At 39.2% G+C, this 6,284-nt stretch overlaps 1 protein-coding gene across 7 annotated transcripts in view; it reads left to right on the top strand.

Annotated features, from left to right (window-relative positions):
• Positions 1–3,350: 3,350 nt before the first annotated feature.
• LOC129780097 (trissin receptor) overlaps positions 3,351–6,284 on the top strand; it is a 306,026-nt gene continuing 303,092 nt past the window's right edge. For 3 of the 7 annotated variants that reach the window (XM_055788023.1, XM_055788027.1, XM_055788020.1), the window contains exon 1: positions 3,351–4,576. The gene's annotated coding sequence lies outside the window, so the exon portion shown is untranslated. The remainder of the gene's footprint in view (positions 4,577–6,284) is intronic. The other 4 variants (XM_055788025.1, XM_055788026.1, XM_055788022.1 and 1 more) reach the window with 4 other exon arrangements.

The following is a 6,284-nucleotide window of genomic DNA, read 5'->3' as shown; positions in this document are numbered from 1 at the left end:
ACCTTCATCCAAAGAAGCTCATGATGATATGTGTTTGGTGGGACTGGGGGGGCATGATGCACTGGGAAATGCTCGAAAAGAATGCTCAAGAAGCTCTACATTGCCCAGTTACACCGCGTGAATGAAACTATTTGACTGCAAGGATCTAATCGACATGGTCAAACTATATGCCTTCACGATAACGCCCCCATGTTGCACAAATCGTCAAACCCGCATCCCAAGAGTTTGATGAGTTTGGGAGGTCCTTCGGCATCCACCGTATTCTCCGTATTGCAAGGTCCTTACACCGACCGGTTACCATCTTTTCCGCTCGTTGTCAAATCATATGAACGGTGTTGCCTCCGATAACAAAGAGATCCTTAAAAACAGGCTTAACAACTTCTTTGACACTAAGCCAGGCGGTTTTCGACGGAACGACATCAACAAATTGGTCGAGAGGTGAGAAGAGGTTGTTAACAGCAACGGCGAATATATAATTGATTATCTTATTGATATAGTTATTGTTTTCTGTTGCAATAAAAGTCTTCGGTAAAAACGCTACGAACTTAATTCCCAACCCAATATCCATAGTAAAATATTGTATTTGACAGCAAATTGACGAACTTAAAGAAAACTTTGTGTATATATTCTCGAATATATTAGGTAACGTTTGAAGCGAAAGAAAGAATCGGAAATTCCGTAAGAGTTGTTTAATATGTTATACATTAGAATCCCCTGATTTGTAAATGGTTAAAATTCATGAAAACTTTAGCGTTTCCATTTTACCATACATTTGTTCTGTCCATTTGTGTGCTTTCCCGAACAGAGCTGTCAATAACGAGCAACTTATCGACGACCAACGGAGGGGAAATCGTAGGATTTAATGTCTCCGTGAACAGAGGAAAAGTAGAAGAATTAAGGGGAATACTTGCCTAGAGTATAAAATTGGACGCTTCGCATAGTGTGTGATGAGCAAGAAGAAGAGGAAGGCTGGCTCGAGCCCTGCAAAAAACGAACGCATTGCCAGGGGCAATCAAATTTCGAGGCAAGCCTCATCTAATGATGCACGCGATGTTGGTGCAGTGAAAAGCGCTCGCACTGAACCGAGCCTTCGCGAGTGTGACACCGCATCGAACAACAGCGAAGTAGGCGATTTCGGCGCGTCGGTCGAAAATGTAAACGCCGTTACCCAGGCAGCAACCAAAATCAAGCTCCCCCCGCTGGTGGTGAAGGCGGTCGCTCTTAACAAACTCATCAGCGAATTCACATCGATGGGTGTTACAGCAGAGTTGTGTGGCATAATTCAGCCTTTTTCCAAGCAGTCTACATTGTTTGTTTTCCGTCATCATTAGGGCTTCGTTGGTGCCTTTGGTGCACCAAAAAGTTATTTGTTATAACAAGTTATACCAAGTTATACCAAGCATCTTGAATGTCTTACTGGAATGTTATAAGTTATTTGGGTTCGCGTGCCAGTCGCAAAACTGCCTTCAACTAGGATTGCATTTGCGCTAATATTGATCATAAAGAAGCATTGCTACTGTTTTCGAGGCTGTTATTACAAAAAGAGTTTATTTCGCTTGTTTAGTCACCAAAAAGGTAAATGTCGTTTGGAATTTTGTATGTTATTAGGTTTCACTTGCCAGTAACAAAACTTCCTCCACATAGGGTGACAGCTGCGCTTCTCTCGAGCATGAGAAAGTAATGCAACTCTTTTTCGAGGCCAGTAATATTAACAGAAGCGTTTCTTTTGAGAATAGTGCAAAATGATGAGAAGTGTTTATATTCCTAGTAGTTTCAAGCCACCAATGTATGGCTATGTATGCATGCTATGGCGAACGCTTGTTTGGCGCTTGGTTTACGTTGTACGAAGGATGTCTAGAGGTGCGATTCCTTTAAGGCAATACTAAATAACATGTAGCATGATAATTGATACTTGCAAGTGTTGTCATTGTTGTTGTTTCCATGCGGTGCCAAAGATATATTGATGTAGTTATGTGATGTGGAATAATGGTGCTGGTGCAACATGTATATCATCGACTGTAGCCGAGTCCATGTCAATTGCGAAAAAGGCCACCGGAATAGCGTTCGAGGTAAATTTTCAATGCATTGACATGAAATAAATTGCGACGTACGATCAGCTAGTGTATTGTTTTGTGAGGGCAAGAATGAATCATCAATCAATTATCGTCAACAGGTTCTACAATGAAAAAACCACTTCAGAGATTATTCTACTAAGCAGTTGTTTCAAAAATTTCACAGCATTATAGAATAATATCCCAAGGTATAAACAAGCGACTTACATAAAATAACAGCGTAGTTCTACGTCAACAATGCGGTCGTATCTTGGACACAACCTCCTATAATTTTTTCGTTTTTGAGCTATAATTTTTCGGGGGAATTGCATTCGGGTAAACCTTAAAAAATCGCTCGAGCACCATATCAGATTTGTTAGTCAGCAACGTTTTCTACTGAAACATAATTTTGTAATAACGGATTAAAAGTGGTAAAATATTTTTAAAATTTCTATTCACGTTATTTGTTGCCTATTTGTTTTAGAAAAGAAGCGAATTGATCAGTACATATTAGATTCCATTTTATTGGTTTATGATTAAACTTCTTCATATCTGATTTGATATTACTGTTTGTTTTTCAGCGATCTTTTCAAATATCTCTGTATGTCCAATGTTTTTCATTCGTCTTGTACCTTTTTTTTGCACTTATGCGCTTTTTGTTTGTTGGGAGATTCATACATTCAGTCAAATATACACTGGAAATTTGTAATTTGAAATCTTCCCAATGAACATTTTTCATTTTTCTAATGTTGAATAAGAGGTATGAGGTTCCTGTATACGAGAAGGCATTATTCTTACATTGGAAGTTGTTCTGAGTATACACATATGTGCTATGATTTATAAATATCACAGCAGGCAGAACCTTCTAATGGTTTCAGAAGTCCCGAGTGATAAGCATAATGACATTGAACGAAACGGAAACGTAGCGTACCAAATCAATTTGTTTCCAATATTTTGTTGTTCATCAGGAGGAACCGAGTAAACAAGCCGGCGAACGAAGTTCATCCTCGCCGGAGATAGCGCCACATTCGCAGTGGCGCCTCTCGTGTGCAACATTTCGCCATCCGCTGCGAGCGGAGATGAACGGAGTGTACTTCGCGCCGCGTGAATCGCTCGCTCTCTCGCTATCCTTCACCGAGGACCTGTTCATCGGGGTTCACATCTTTGGCGCGCACTTTGTTTCGAACGGTTCGCATGGCTTATCGTTCGCCCGCCAGCTGTTTACAAATCTGTGAATGGGAGCATGGGCGGTTTATAGAAGTCAGTCTTCAAGTTCAGTCAGTATCCGTTTGATCTCCGTCGTGAGCGGTCGATTTTTGGCATTGCTTGCCTGGCACCGCAAGTCAAAACGTTACGGCTGCGGACTCAATAGGGACTTCCTATCTTTCTGAGGTCTAGCCGGGAACTCTGTTGCTCTGCCGGGATGCCGTTGTGCAGTTGTGCTTTGATGTTTCCCATGAATAGGCCCTTATTATTTCGGGTTTGATAAGCTACGTGACACTTTCCAGCTGCGTGTTAAAAGCTTTTGGGTTTCAGACGGTGAAAAGGATTTTTACTCCTTTTGTTGTGTTTGTTTGAAGACCAAAATGGTTCCTTTGGGGGATTAATAAGCCCCAGGGGAAGTGTCAAATCGGTGCGTAGGTGATACCTTGTTTGTTGAGGGGGTTGTAAAACCGAGGAAACCCTTTGTAGAAGATCGTGCGGAGGAGAAAACGGATGTTTTTTAGCGGTAAAGTTCTGGAAGTCAACTGGAAAAATGCGTGCAGCCAGACACAAAGGTTGGGTCGGAAATTGAATGCCATTGTGGGGGTATTAGAGAAATGGCAAAGTGAAGATAAACGACCCGGCTGTTTTGAATTGGATGGGTCTGACGGAGAATTATGTGTGAATTGGATCCGAATCATGAATGAAAGTTTTATTTTTCTAGCAGCCTAGAATAACATAAGCCAGCTGTGAGAAGGGATGAATACCACAATGTGTTGCTTTTGATCAGTGATGTAAACCTGCTTATATCGCACGTATGCAAAACATCTGTATGAGTGATTAATATACGATTTGAAAAATTACCCTGACGGTGCGAAAAATACGGGGTAATCTATGTGCCGATCGGTTGTGTCCCAAATTCCGATCCAGTGTAAAACCATACGAAAACCCAACTTTGAGAGGGTAGCAATCAATCACATTTCGTGCTGCGGAGCGTGCATCTTGACAGATCCCAAATAGGATTCAAGTGGATTAGCATTGAGTGGAACCGAATTGAATTAGGCGACTCACCCCCGCATTCCCGTGTTGTATGTGTGTTTGTGGTTGGATGCGAGAAGTGTTGCACTGAAAGCGAGTGAAAATTTTCGTGAAGCAACTGTCGGTTCCAAAAGTACGTATCAATCATCGTACGGGCAAGCATCGGATCGCAAAGTGCATCGTGCAATAACATCGTCGTGCTGTTCGTGTGCACCAGATGCAACCGATTTATTAGCGCCAAGGTTCAATTATGAATGAGGCGTCGCCGGCGATCTGACTCACCGGTAAGTGATAGCGCTCAATGGGCCAATGTTTAGTTTTAGTAGCAGGGGGTGTGAAATATTCGGAGACTCAATTAGTGGTGACCTTATTAATCATCTTCTAGCAAGGTTATGAAGGTTATCTATTCGAGAGGATGCTGGCAAGGAAGAAGTGTTGAACTAGACATATTTATGTGTTCAAGTGGATGTGATGCATGCGACACAACAGGCAGCTGTTGCAAGAGTAATTGCATAGCATTGTAATCATGATTATCTAACCATTATCCCGGATTAGGAGATAGATTTATGGTTTGCGTCGTCATCAACGACGAGCGTTTGAATATGTGGAGAGTGCTATGATTATATGGTTATTAATAGAAGTACAACATTGGATGATAATGATGATTCTTAATCGTTTGGCATGTTTTATGCTAATGAACTGTAGTAAATTCACATAAATTAACGTGTTCTCCGAGGTGTATATCACAAACAGAAGATAAATGGTTTTTTGAACTGGACGAAATGAGTCATAGTTGTCCTTTGATGCATGTTTTAACTACAATATCGTTTCAATCGTTATAATGTTTAAACATTATTGTCAGTTAGAAAGAGAGAGAGAGAGAGAGAGAGAGAGATTTTTTTTATTTCTTTTCATCACTCAAATTACATAAAATTTTTACAGTTAAAATGATAAATATGGTTTTCTTTTGCAGTATAGATTTTTCAAATCTGTTCGAAATTTTGGGATTTACAAATTTGATCAAAATTCTTCTAAAGAACGGAACTAGACTGAGTTGACCTGTCTTAAAACAGCAACGATGTGTTTTTTCTTACATAAATCAAAAATAATAAATTAAATTTAGTGGATGTTTATGAGCATTTTTCTAATAAGGGAAAATAGGATATGTTATATACCTTTTCATTATTTTTGTCTTCGTGTCAGCGTGGTAGTTCTTTGTACATATTTGTGATTAGTAAATTTGGAGTCTTATCCGTAGATATGAAAATTGGACCAGTGACATAATGCTCTTTGTTTTTTTTTCTCTAGCTAAAGATTTTATTAAAACGGGAACAGGATTAAAGGTCCAGGGCGTGAGGTGGATACGATAGAATTTCCATGTTTTTGAGTATTTTATGACAATCTCACAAGTTCAACGAAGGTCACTTGGTGTCGTGGGTAAAGGTTCCCGAATTTTAATGAGGGTATTGGAAACCCCATAAAAATAATCTACCTGTGTATTGTGAGGACCTATTGAGACCATCATTGCAACATATCAATCATAGAAAAAGAAATGGATTATTGAGAAACTTCGTTAAATACGCTAATTTCATTGATGTGGCTAGCGGAATAATAGAAATTAGAAATTTATTTAGAAGTGAACTAAATATGTAAATATTTTCGAATCAATAAACTTGACATTGAAACTTTAAAAAATATATAGTTTCATGTCTGAAACCATAGCCCATAACCAGGATTTTCAAATGAAATTTGCATTTTTGTATTACATGCTCTGGAATATTTTCACAAATATTTTGACAGCAAATTGTCTGGAAACTCTACAGTCAACCGCAAAATTGAGTATACAGGGAAACTTCGATATAACGTACCCTCGTTATATCGTACCCTCGATATAACGTCACTCGATATAACGTACACATTTCCAAAGTGTAAAGGAAAATTGTTTTCAATATTTTTTTTTCTGATAGAACAATGAATAATCTTTATTGTGAT

This window comes from Toxorhynchites rutilus, chromosome 3 (genome assembly GCF_029784135.1).
Source record: "Toxorhynchites rutilus septentrionalis strain SRP chromosome 3, ASM2978413v1, whole genome shotgun sequence".
In the NCBI taxonomy this organism is placed as follows: Eukaryota; Metazoa; Arthropoda; class Insecta; order Diptera; family Culicidae; genus Toxorhynchites; species Toxorhynchites rutilus.
The sequence above is the reverse complement of the archived record's forward strand: the minus strand, read 5'-3'. Positions and strand labels throughout refer to the sequence as shown.